At 50.4% G+C, this 13,366-nt stretch overlaps 1 protein-coding gene across 1 annotated transcript in view; it reads left to right on the forward strand.

Annotated features, from left to right (window-relative positions):
- The window catches only part of LOC116965007, a 46,665-nt gene that overhangs the window by 5,089 nt on the left and 28,210 nt on the right, over positions 1-13,366 (forward strand). The window contains exons 5-9 of the mRNA XM_042790222.1: positions 714-829; positions 964-1,123; positions 1,406-1,503; positions 2,169-2,293; positions 4,485-4,773. The gene's annotated coding sequence lies outside the window, so the exon portion shown is untranslated. The remainder of the gene's footprint in view (positions 1-713; positions 830-963; positions 1,124-1,405; positions 1,504-2,168; positions 2,294-4,484; positions 4,774-13,366) is intronic.

The following is a 13,366-nucleotide window of genomic DNA, read 5'->3' on the forward strand; positions in this document are numbered from 1 at the left end:
GTCTTCTTTTTGTTGTTTGGTTTTTTTTTTTTTTTTTCATTTGTGAGGAAGACTTGTAATACTTTCTAGGGGAGAGAGAAAAGGATTATGATGCAGAGGATCCTTAGGGAAATCCTCATGCAAAATGTCGTGCTCAACTAAAGGGTTATTAAAAGCTTAAAGTTACTTGAAATTAGTTCAAAAATTTAAAAAAAAAGTTAAATAGTCTGCATCCCTTTCTTTTCTATATATATGTATGCATCCCTCTCCGTATGTCTGCCGCTGTGCTTAAACATGCCAAGGATATGACCCAGGAAGTTTTTGTGTAGAATGAGCTCCTTTTAAATCTAGTTATTTATGTGCTTCCTTGCAAATGGCTGCAGGGTTTATGACTTTCTGTAGTCAGATGATTGTTGACTCCAATCTTGTTTCAACAGATGGTGAACAGCAGAATCCTCTCCATCCTTTCCATATCCCTACAATTAATAATTTTAAATGTCTTGTTCTTCCCATTCACTGTCTACTCGGAGAAGCCCTAGTGCACTTACTTGTCCTGTATGAAGATGCATTTCTATGTTTTCCTTGTTCATGTTCTCTGAAATCTTGAAAATTTACAACAGGGCATCCTTCTGTAAACACAACAACAAATACTTCGTCATGAGACCTTTCCTTATTTGAACACAACTGCTTGCAGGAATATTAATGCTTTGTTGCTTTGTCGTTGTCTGCTTCAGAGCTCGCTATTGTAGGCTGGCTGGTGAATGTGACTCCCAAATCATAGTGTACAAGAATGGAGCTGACCCTGACTTCAGGTGCAAGCACCTCAACATAAGCCCTGAGCAGTGGGTAGGTAAGTCTTTGCACTGATTATGGCTTGGCTGAAACCAGCCCTGTCAGATCATGGTGCTAGAGCAAACCCTGTTACTTCATCCCTGTACTCACTGGAGCTGTTGGCTGTCAGAGCTTCTTGCTTTTTCTCTCCAGGCTGCTGCTTTGAGTTGAGCTGTCTTCTGGTGTTCCTTTTCAGCACGTGGGATGGGTATCGAGGCTGACCTTCACTACTTCATTTGGGACACATCTCCCATTGCTTAGGGCACAGCAGTGCCACCCGAATCAAATCCAGAACTCTGCTGTGTTTGGGCAGGTAGTGCTGCTGGGGTTCAGTGGTTTATATTGACAGCAGCTTCTGGAAGAAACCATTATCCTGTGGTGTCCTCCCTAAGAGAAGGGCATGTCAGTCTTCAGGCAGAGATTCTGCAGTAGCAGACAGTGGGCAGGTGGGGTTTCCTCAGCAAAGGCAGAGCATAGCCCTGCAGTGAGTAGTGCAGGGTATCGTGAGGTCTGTGGGATGTATGGGAAAAGGAAGAGGAGAGTGTGTTTACAGCAGTGCTTTTCTTAATTGTATTTCCCTTCCTTTTCTTTTTAGATAACTCAACTGATTAAAACCAAGGTGGAGAAAACTGAAACAGACTGGAGGAACTGGAGACAAAGTCTTTTTTGCTGATGCGATTGGGTAAAGGATAGGTTAGCAGGGGTCAAACTAAAGCCTGTTCTACCTGATGCTGGACTGCAAGTGCTGCCTCTCGCTTCTGCCTAATTGATTACCACTGTGCACGTTGATCTTTCTGACAGACCATGTGCTTACATCTTAATTTAAAAAAAAATAAATAAAAAAAATAAACAGGCTGCAGCTGTTACAGTGAGGGGAAAACCTTTGAGCTGTGGGCATGGGTCTTCCCTACCTCTTGAAATCACAGGCAGTCAGATATCGGATAGTCCCCTGCAGTTTCTGTCTGGTAGGAAATAATGGAAGCTGTGATGGTGTGGAATTGAAAAATGCCATTCCCATCACTGTGATGCAAGCAGCTGCCTCCAGACTGTGCTGGATCTGCGGTGAATCCATCCCAGCAAGAAAGGTGTCACTGCCTGTGTTTCAGTGTGAATGTGTGCCGTGGGAAACTTGGGGCCAACACTGCTGAACTGGAGACGGGCTGTTAGGATTTTTTTTTCACCTCATGGGTTAGGCAGAGGCATGAATCTTCATCTCTAATTGTGACTGAGTACTGCATGAGGGTGGGACAATCAATGTTTTGAGAGGTTTTAAGGAAAAGCAAGGAAGCCCCCCCCATCCCTCTATATATACATACTCCTTGTACATCCCTGCTCAGCCCTGTTTGTTGCCTCTGCAGCTGGACTCAGAACTGACTGTACGGAAGAGCTGCAGATTGAAATGAAGAAGACACCCAGGGACTTTGAGGAGAAACTACTTGATGCATGTAGTGAGAAGGAGATGCTGGACATGGAGAAGCAGCAGGTGACTGCGGAGAAGGAGCTGGCAAGCAAAGTCTCCTGTCGAGTGAGGAGGTCCATCTCAGGCTGAGACACGGGCTGATGAGTTGGGGGTGGGGTACAGCAGGCCAGAGACTGTTCTCTACAAAGAGCTCTGTCCCTCTCTGGGGAGAGGTGACATTGGAAGGAGGAGAAACAATGATTAGAGGCTCCCCAGGTCAGAGATTTGGGGAGTGCCCTCAGGAGGCTCTGAGCCACTTTCACTTAAACAGGTAGAGTCAGGAGAAAGATGAAGAGGCTTAATGACACTGGTGCTGCTTCTGGCTGCTGCCTGCTTTCTTCTTCTCTTGATGGTATCCATAGACCAGAGGCCAGCAGGATCAGTCCACAAATGACTACTTTAATTTCTCCCCTACCCCAGAAGTTGTCTCTGAGTTAGCTTTCCTTGAGCTGATTCTCATCCTGCTCTTCTGCTCCACAGGCAGCTCTGGTGTTTTGTTGTGGTCTGAAGAAATTTGAATTCTAGATTTAACGTGAATAGAGTTGTCTGCCTTGAATCTTTCCCTCCTGTACTTTGTCCAGCATTCCCTTCTCATCCCTTCTTTCAGCTCAGCATCACTCAGGTCTGCCCTGGAGAGACCTGGCTTATGTGAGACTGACCCTGGAGTGTCTTGCCTTTTTCCTGGACACACAGAGTCCCCCCAGAAGTTGATAAGCATATTCGCAGAGTTGCTTTTTTGTATTAACAAAAGTGTGGGTGAGAAAAAGCAGAAATGTTGTGACTGTGTTTTTCAGGATGCCCAGTGTTAGCTGGCCTCCTTGGTTCAAGCAGTGTCCTACTGCTGCACCGAGTGCTGTGTTTGGCCTGCAGCCCAGGCAGCCTGTATATACTTTGCTCTTTGGAGGGCAAAGATCAAACAATTAAGGAAACTTTTGGATTTGAATGTGGACATTTCTGCTTCTAAGTCCCTCCTCTGATAGAATAGAAAATGCACACTGGTTTGTTGGTTTTTTTTTTTTGAGAAGTATTGAATACTTTACCCCTGAGAAAAATAACAGAAAGCAAGATAAAGCCTTCTGCAATTGTTTATACGAAACAAATGATCTTGAAATAGAACTTCTATAGAAATCCCTTTCTTGTTGACTACATACTTTTGTAAGCAGCTCCTCTGATGAAGGAGAGGAAGAAAAATGTCTGTGTTATTGAGCCTTCTCCCTCTGGCTGTTTACGTTTGACAAGATGACACAGCACAGATTGGAGGGAGGGAAACATTCAACTAATTTTGCTGCAGTACTTGGACTATTGGGACTGAGCAGTTGGTTGTGGCAGATCCTGCTCTTCCTCTCCCCCATCACAAGGCAGGAGTGAGCTGACCTGGGGACACCTCTCCTTTCTGAGATACTGGATACTGTGGGCAAGAGGTTTCATCTCGACAGGCTTGTCCTGCCTGATGCCAGGTTCAGGTCAAAGTCTGAGAGAGGAGAGAAGGGTACGTGGTGAAAAGGGATCATGCAGCACAAGAGAAGGTCTGTCAGGGTCTCTTGAGTTGTCAAACAGAAAGGGCTACAGGCTGACCGTGGTGTGGATGCACCACCGTAAGAGCACAGGCTCTGGCTGCCTTGCAGATCCACATACTTTCTTCCCTTTCTATCCTCCCCAACACTAGGATTAGCAGTTGGTACAGAGAATTGGGGTTTTGCTTTCCATGCTACACTGTGTCTGTAGCACCCCCTTTGATATTCAGGGACATAGATTGCTGAGGATCTTGGAGATACATATATAAATATGTATATATGGAGATATATATATATATATATATATTCACTGGCTTCCTAACATTTGAGATAGACTTAAAGCTCACCATGTGCCTGAGGCCTGTTTCAACCACTGGGTTGGGAGCAAACTCTACTACTGTGCTTCCAGCTGTAGCTTGCTTGCCAGACCTCTTCTGAGGTCATCCTGCTGCAGGAATGCATCTTTCCCTCTGTTGGCTCACGGGAGGAGGACGTCAAGTCCCCAGGTGATGGTACGGGTCACCTGTTACACTGCCTTCTGCTCTTTTTTCACTGACAAGGGAAGTTGGCAACATCTTGTGAGGATAAGGATGGGGGTTTGAGGTAGATCTGATTATTTGGGACATGCTTCAGGGTGGTACCATTTGCTCTGGGCAGCTGAGCATGAGCTAACCACTAGCACGTTCTTGTTTCTGCTTCAGATGGAGAGGCTGAAAGAAGATCTTGAAAGCACCAGGAGAGAAATGGCTTCGGGCTCTTCTTCCCTGCCTGCAGCTTCAATTCCAGGCACCGCAGGGAACATTCAGCCACCACCCATCCACCTCCAGGGACTCTTTCTTTCCACCACCTCCCATGAGGAATGAGTATTCCTCCTCCTGCCCTCGGCTTCAGATTCAGGGGAGCCTGTGCACCTCAATGGCATCCATGGAGATCATCTCCAAAGAAGATTCTCAGCCAGCCATACAACAATGAAGACCACACTGGGCTAAGGTAGGACCTACATTTTAAACACTACCTTACACCTTGTTCTTTTACCTCAGCAAGCTCGTCCTTTTCCCTGTGTCTCCTCTCACACCATCACTCTGGCTGAGGGGTTTCAGGGCCCTGTTTTCTGCACTCTATAGAAAAGACAATTTTCTGTAGAAGGAGGTGATTTCTTCTTTGCCTCTGCATGCACAGAGGGCAGGGCAGAGCACACAGGGACCTCCTGAAGTGCTTGATCCTCCAGAAACCATGCAGACGCCCAGCTTGCAGCATGCCGGCATGTGCTTTCCTCTGCCACCTTTGAAGGCTCTGGTGGACTAGAAGGTCTTTATCACTGATCTGAGCAAGCTGGCTTAATAAGGTGGCAGTCCTATGAGGTCCTCTTTAGCTACAAAGTGAGGGAGGGCTCTCCTGGCTAAGCCGTGCCTGCAGGATGCCTGCATCTTGGTGTGACTCACGAGCAGCCTGCGAGGCAGAGCCGACTCGGCTGTAGGCAGGGTTTGTGGCTGTGGCAGGACTTTGCCCAGTGTGGGCTGCTGCTCACCACTGCTGTCTGTGCCTCATCTTGAGTATAGATATGTGCTTTGTGCTTTCTTGCTGCACAGTCCATCTCACTGCTGCTTGATTACCTGTCCCAGTAGTGCTGCTGAGTAGGCTGCCTGGCAGAAATGTCTGCTTGGCACCACATACAGCCAGTTACTGCTTTCTCAGGGTTTTTTTCTCCTCTCCTTCCTCCTGCATTTCCAGGTAGATGCTGGGATCTTGTGCCCCAAGTCTGAGTGCTCTCTGTAATATCTCTAACAACATTTATGGAGCTATTTCCCCACCTTTGCACTCAAGGGAGGAGAGCAGCAGGATCCGGGTGCTGCGTGTGTGCATCGCCTGGGGAGAGGGAGTAAGTGCTCCTGCCCTCACAATCTCTGTCCTTCACTCTGCAGCTCCAGGCCTTGCCCTTTGGAAGGGACTTGCCCCTGCCCTGAGAGGACAAGGTTTAGGACTGTGTTATATCCAAGCCATGCGGCTGTGCAATAGAAAGGCTGTATGAATAGGAGGGCTTGAAATGTGATGCACACAGACACCCCCAACCTTATGTTCCTTAAAAAGGTGGAAGGGGAGAAAGGTCTTTTGCCTTTGAGCTTTTCTTCTCGGTCAGGGAAAGAGAACTGCGTATTCATCAGAGCTATCTGTTCTATCCCAGAGTGCATGGCAGTTGTTGTTGGGTGCCTCACCCCATGGCCAGCCCTGACCCTTCTGGCTGCTGAAGGGCACGGCCCAGGACCTGCCTCGGTGGTGGCACCAGCTGCAGGGGCAGCAAGATTGCACTTAAAGGCCATTTTACACTGCGGCTTTATCAGCAGCTCCCTGCTGTGCTGCTGCCACTGAAAGCATCTGATTTGTGTTTCCCATATTTTGATTTCTAAGGTGAAAGCTGTTTTTCTGAGTGTCCAGATTTTTTTTTTTTTTTTTCACCTAGGTTTGATAGTTTGAGGTGTTCAGAAGTGAGCTGCGTGAAGGAGAACATACAGGTGTTTTGTGAAGATCTGTGGTTCTGTGCTCTAAGCTAGAGGTGCTTAGGACAGGTAGGGTGGCACTGGATGTTTCTGCAGCAGAGCCAGGTGCTGCTTGTCCCGATGGCGATGTTATTTACATTCGAGGTTAAAGCTCAGTCGCTCAGCAATTCGGGTCTCGGTGCAGAGCTGCCTTTGGACACCAGGTGGCACATGGATCTGTTGGTTTGCATGGAGGCTTTGTGTCCCTGCTGCAGCCTGTGTTTCCAGCCCTGCTTCCGAGAGGGTCAGAGTGAACGTGCAGTCCTGGGGGTGGATTTTGGGGGGAGCAGAGTCCTGGCCGTGCTCTGGGAGAGGTCTGGAGGTGGCCAGGGCAATGCAGCACAACCTCCCAGAGGAAGGTTCTGCCATGGGACAGGGACACCTTTGACTTGATCAGGTTGCTCAAAGCCCCGTTCACTCTGACTTTGAACGCTTGCAGTGATGGGACACCCACAGCTTCCCTAGGCAACCTTTTCCAGTGTCCCACCACCCTCCCTGTAAAACATTCTTCCTTAGGACCAGTCTAAATCTGCCCTCTTTCAGTTCAAAACCCTTGCCTCCTGTCACAACAGGCCCTGGTAAAAAGTCTCTCTCCATCCTTCCTATAAGCCGCTTACCTCAGCAGCCATCAGTAGCTCCAAGTGCTGTCCGTGCCTGTTAAAATCTCCCTTTGTTTGCAAGCATAGCCTTAATTAACGGGGCTGAGTGTTAGCTGCAGGCCAGGCACTGCTCCTCTGCCTGGTCCCGCTGCAGCCGGAGCAATCTGGAGCTGAGGGTGGCATGGAAAGGTGCTGGGGTGGGCTTGTGTCCCCCACGCTGGGAGCTGTCCCAGGCCTTGGTCCTCTTCCCAGCCCCAAAACACAGCTATGCAAAGTTAATTAACCCAGCAGCAGCTTTTCCTGGCTCTCAGGCTGTTCCCCAGGTGTTGTGGGATAAGCTTGTACAGGGTTTGTACATCCACGTGCGTGGGTGGGAAATTGGGATCGGAAAACCCTTATTGCTTTGGGGCACTGCCCTGTTGTTTGCTTCTGTAATTAATGGGACTGTCTCCCATGGACTCTTGCACTGTCTTCAGCTGCGTTGCGATGGGTCCTTGGCGGCTCCGTCCTGCCTCAGTTTCCCTCCTCGTAATTCCCCAGAGCAAACCCAGGGTGCAGTGTTGCTGAATGTATCCAGCATGAGTGAATGGTGAGGGCGGAAACCCTGTGGAAGGGGCCGCAGGTGGAGTTAGGGGATGTGAGGAGAGGGCTTCTGAGGAGGAGGGAGTACTTCTGTACCAAATCCTGCTCCTGGGACCGTTGGTGTCAGGGCGGAGCAGTGGTTGCTTTTACCTTGTGTCCTGCTGCAGCCAGAAGCCCGTACCTGATGCGTCAGAGGCTGTTAGAGCAGCCTGGCCTAAATGCTCTGTCAGACCTTCAGGAACAGCCCTGGAAACGCTGTCGCTGCTTACTTTCCAGCCCAGTTACCAGGAGCACTTTGGATGCTCTCCTGAGCCTGGTTTCCCCCGCAGAGGACACCCAGCCTGTCGGTCTGAGCAGGGGGAGCTGCAGCCAGCACGTGCTGACACTGGCAGGAGCTGATTTTTGGGGCGCACTGCCCAAGCCGCATCTGGTTTCACCCCTCTAAACCATGTTCCCCACCTTCTCCACCCCTCGGAGGACAAGGGGAGCTGGAGAATTGCCTGCTGTGTCTTCAGGAACTAACACAACCCGGGCTGGCTGTCCCTCTCCTAGGCTAAGGTGCAGCATGGCCATGGTGCTGTCGTCTTCTGCCCTTCTCTGATCTTTTAGGGACTGAGAGTTTGGGGAGCAGAAATGTGGTTTAAAGTTGTCTCCCTCTCTTTGTGCTGAGCAAAGGGACAACTTGGCAGGTGACAACCCATGGGGCAAATATTCATTTCCAGCTTGGGTGCTGGGTCTGGGAGAGCTCTTTGTTCTCCAGAGCTGCCCTGGTCGCTGCTCCACATCTGCTGCACACAGGGCTCTCCGGAGAAGGAGCTTGGGTTTGACCTGGTTGAGTGCTTTGTCCAGCTGTCTCAATTCCTCCAGGTTGCTGTGCTTAAAAACTGCTTTTGTCTCCTTCCTTTAAGCTTCTGGGGTTTTACCATTAGCAGGTAGACAGTAGGGAGCATGTTGTGTTTCCTCCTTGAGGTCTGGGCAATATAAGAGGGATTTAACAAGAGCAAAAGGTCTCCCCAGAGACTTTCTCAGGAGCAGAGTGGCTGTAGGAGCAGTAAGGACTGGGCATCCCCTGTGGGTGTTCTGAGAGGGGCAAAGCAAGGGTAGGGAGGGAGCAGTGGTTGTCCTCTACTGTCAAACTGCCCCCGAGAAGCAGGGCTGGCCTGCAGGAAACTAAGTTTCTGGAGGTGCCCTGTCACCCGTGTGCTCTGGATCAGCTCTGCAGCATGTGCAATTCCAGAAACACAAAAGCTGTTGTTGGGTGCCTCACCCCATGGCCAGCCCTGACCCTTCTGGCTGCTGAAGGGCACGGCCCAGGACCTGCCTCGGTGGTGGCACCAGCTGCAGGGGCAGCAAGATTGCACTTAAAGGCCATTTTACACTGCGGCTTTATCAGCAGCTCCCTGCTGTGCTGCTGCCACTGAAAGCATCTGATTTGTGTTTCCCATATTTTGATTTCTAAGGTGAAAGCTGTTTTTCTGAGTGTCCAGTTTTTTTTTTTTTTCACCTAGGTTTGATAGTTTGAGGTGTTCAGAAGTGAGCTGCGTGAAGGAGAACATACAGGTGTTTTGTGAAGATCTGTGGTTCTGTGCTCTAAGCTAGAGGTGCTTAGGACAGGTAGGGTGGCACTGGATGTTTCTGCAGCAGAGCCAGGTGCTGCTTGTCCCGATGGCGATGTTATTTACATTCGAGGTTAAAGCTCAGTCGCTCAGCAATTCGGGTCTCGGTGCAGAGCTGCCTTTGGACACCAGGTGGCACATGGATCTGTTGGTTTGCACGGAGGCTTTGTGTCCCTGCTGCAGCCTGTGTTTCCAGCCCTGCTTCGGAGAGGGTCAGAGTGAACGTGTGGTCCTGGGGGTGGATTTTGGGGGGGAGCAGAGTCCTGGCCGTGCTCTGGGAGAGGTCTGGGGGTGGCCAGGGCAATGCAGCACCTGCACAGCCTGCGTGAGACAGGTTTTTGGGTTGCAGAGGAGCAGAGTTGCATATCCATGGCCTTTCCTGCGTGAGCTTCTGCACTGGCCCAGCAAATCCTCTGCCAGCAAGAGTGTGGCCAGCTCAGTGACCAGAGCTCTGGCCATGGTCAAACTGACTTTTCTCTGCGCTAACCAGCAGCGGAACAGCCCTGTCACCCAGACATTCTCTCCTTGTGAGCAATTAATTTTCTCTCTTGTTTTATATGATTCTTTACATACTGCAGCCCCCAAAATCTGAGCTGTGCCCTGGGGCAGTGCTTGCCCTGGCTGTGTTGATATCACAGTGCAGCCTGGGTGCTTCAGCCTCAGGTGTGCTGCCCCAAATAATTAATTGAAGGGCGTGCAATCATTTTTTGTATTGGGCTGTTTTCCATGTTAAACAGCCTGTGGATAAAGTTCCTTCCATATTTATCTCTTTTATTTTCTGGTAAGTGTAATCTAGAGAAGCAGGAGGTAGTAATATTTAGAGACAATTAAATGGTTTGGGTTAGAAGGACCTTCAAAGCTCATCCACTCAAACCCCCCTGCCATGGCCAGACTCATCCTTCACTAGACCAGGTTGCTCAAAGTTCCGTCCAACCTGGCCTTGAACCCTTCCAGGGAGGGGGCAGCCACAGCTGCTCTGGGCACCCTGGGCCAGGGCCTCACCACCCTCATTGTACAACGTTACTTATGTCTGGTCTAAACCAACCTTCTTTCAGTTTAAAACTGTTGCTCTTGCCCTGTCATGACAGGCCCTGGTAGAAAGCCTCTCTCCATCTTTTTTATAAGCCCCCATTATATATTGAAATGTCTCAGTAAGGTCTCCCCAGAGGCTTCTCCAGGCTGAACAACCCCACTCCCTCAGCCCCCCTCCACAGCAGAGCTGTCCCAGCCATCAGACTGTTTCATTGGCCTCCTCTGGACCCGCTCTCACAGGTCCCTGTCTGTCTTGTGCTGGGGACCCCAGAGCTGGATGCAGTGCCCCAGAGGGGTCTCAGGAGAGGGGAGCAGAGGGAGAAAACAACATCCCTTGACCTGCTGGCCACGCTGCTGGTGATGCAGCCTGGCTTTCTGGGCTGTGAGCACACGTTGCTGGCTCATGTCCCATTTTTCACCCACCAGTACCCCCAAGTCCTCCTCCACAGGGCTGCTCTCAATCCCTTCATCCCCCAGCCTGTATTGAAACTGGGGATTGCACTCACCCGGGGTGCAGGACCTTGCACTTGGCCTTGTTGACCCTCATGAGGTTCACCTTACTCACTGCTCCAGCCTGTCCAGGTCCCTTTGGATGGCATCCCTTCCCTCGAGTGAATCAACCACACTGCTCAGCTTGGCGTTGTTTGCAGACTTGGTGAGGATGCACTCAATCCCACTGTTTGTCATCAGTTACAATATTAAATAGCGTTGTCCCAGAAGAGACCCTTATGTGACACCACTCATTACTGGTTTCTATTTAGACACTGAGCCACTGACTGTAACTCTTTGGATGCAGCCACCCAGCCAATTTCTTATCCATCTAATAAGATCCAGAGCTTTGCTAGAAATCAGTGACTCCTTAGCTCCAGAAGGCCGGATCCAGAAAGATATTTAACTCCTAACGCATGGAAATGTAAGATACCATTGCATTCAGTGGGACTTCATACACCTGGCTAAGGGTTAGGGCTCTGAATACCTTGTGTGGACCCAAACCAAAGTTTCTCTTGAGAGTGAAACTTTTTTTTTTTTCTGAAAACACTGACCAGCACTGTGTACTAGCTTACAAAATGTCGTTTGTTGGTTTGCTGGGTCTTCCAGGTGCTCACAAATGCATTTAAAGCTTGCCACGTGCTCTTCACACGTCATCACATTTCCAGGCTGCTGGGAGGCATTGCTTCCTCTTGCTCATATATGTCTTGCTGCAGGGATCCCTGGTACAAGTGTCTCTTCTTGTTGAGACTCCCTTCCTTTTCCAGCCCAGTGTCCCTGCTTCCATCACCTCTCTGGTGGGGCAGAGGCCTTCAGGATTCTGCAAGTGTATCTCCTCCCTTCCTCGAGCACCCATGTGTGTTCTGACAACATTGGCTGAGGATCGGCAGTGAACAGGGGCAGAAACTTCTCTCTTCCTCTGTCGCTCAGGAGTGTTCTCAGATAAAATGGAGAAGTCTGTCCACAAACCTGGGAGCTGGTAAATCCTGGTTCGAAAGCGCCTGCTGGGGAGAGAAAATTGGGGGAGCTCACCCGCTGTCCTTCCAGCATCACAAAACGATTCAGGTTCAGGGGGTCCTCTGGAGGTCTCGTGTCCATCCATCCTGCTCCAAGTAAGGCTAACTCAAAAGTTAGAGATTGCTCAGGGCTTTTCACAGTCAAGTTTGAGTCTTTTTGAGGACTGAAATTGCCCCAGCTCCCTAGACGTACCTAGGCTCACTTCTCTGGTGTCTAATCACCCTTGTGAAAATATTCTCCTTATATCAAGTCAGGGTTTCCCCTGTTGGAGCTGGTGGCTGTTATCTCTTAGCCTTCTTCCTACTCTCGCTCCCTCATTTCTCCTGGAGCGATGTTGGGGAGCACACACTAACAGCATCAGTGTACTTTGACAGGGCTCTGGGAGCAGTGCTGGTGAGAAACTGAACGTTTATTTTTTTCAAAGGAGGCAGAACCTCTTTGGGGAACTTTCTCCCTAGATCTTTTAAGTGTTTCATCTCTGCAGAATACATGGGGTACCCGCTCCCTCTGTCGCACCCTAGGAGAGGGTTTTGAGCCTGTTCCCTGGAGTTTCTAGAAACCAAAGTCACTCCTCTTAGCACATATGCAATCTGTAAGTACAGGCACAGTAGTGGCTGGTCTGGGAGGTACTTGTACATTCCTGGTGTTTCTCACCCACATGTACTGGTGTCCAGAGAGAAGAACTGTGACCAGCTCGGAAACTTTCTTTAGCACAGCCTTGTATTTTAGCAAATGATGTTTTCAGCTTGCAACAGGCAATGGTGTTGCCTGTATGGCTGGGGCCGACCTTGCCTTACCCTTTAGGGCACGCAGCACTTTTCCTGCCATTGCTGTGCCATCCCTGGTGCTCAGGCACTGGTTCAGCTGCAGCAGACGGCCTGCTGGGGATGTTTTGCCGGGTGGAGGTGACGTTTCTAACAGAGGATATGTAGAAAAGTCAGTGGGAGCAAGGTCGAGCTGTGACCCAGGGCTGCCTCCTTGGGAGTGAGGAGCTGCTGCTGGTCCCCGTCGGTGCTGGCGCAGCAGTCGGCTGCCAGCGCTCACTTTTGGGGGGTGCTGCAGTTGATGAGTGGGTGCAGCTCTGGGATGCAGCTCCTGCCTATCCTGGGCTGCTGCCAGGCTGCAACCACTGTGGAAAGCACTTGGGATGTTACTGGTGGGCTCTCCACAGGTGTGTGCTGCTTACTGGGAGATACTGGGAGCCAAACTGTGCTTGTAGTGCCCGCAGTGCACATCCCTGGTGTTTGCACTGGGGTGTCTGCACTGGGCAGTGATTTTTTTTGCAATTTGACCTTCAAAAAGCCCCTGGGTGAACCCCAGGTTAGGGCCAGGGGTGCCCTAGGGTTTTTTGGCTTAATGTGGATCTTGGGGTTTGTCTGGCCTTGAAAAATGGGGGGTTTTCTCTGGGATCCCCTTGCTGGGTGTTAATATTTCCAGGTCCCTTGCAGTGCTGCTTTCATCCGCCAGATGTGCGCAGTTGAGCCACGTTGGCTCCGTTCCTGGGGATGAGGTCAGAGAATTGGGATTGGGAGAAGGGATCAGCTGCTTTCCTGACGAGGAGCTGACGCAGCTCTGCATCCTCCCCTGCATCCCCCCATGTCCCCCCCCCGTGACCTCCTTTTCCAGACAAAGAAGGGAAGTGCCGGCTGCGTGCGCATCCTGTCCTGCGCTGCTGGCAGCCCCAGCCCCCCTTCTTCTGCTCTGCCCCCCTCCC

The sequence above is a fragment of the Tyto alba genome, unplaced genomic scaffold (genome assembly GCF_018691265.1).
Source record: "Tyto alba isolate M040663 unplaced genomic scaffold, T.alba_DEE_v4.0 Super-Scaffold_17, whole genome shotgun sequence".
In the NCBI taxonomy this organism is placed as follows: Eukaryota; Metazoa; Chordata; class Aves; order Strigiformes; family Tytonidae; genus Tyto; species Tyto alba.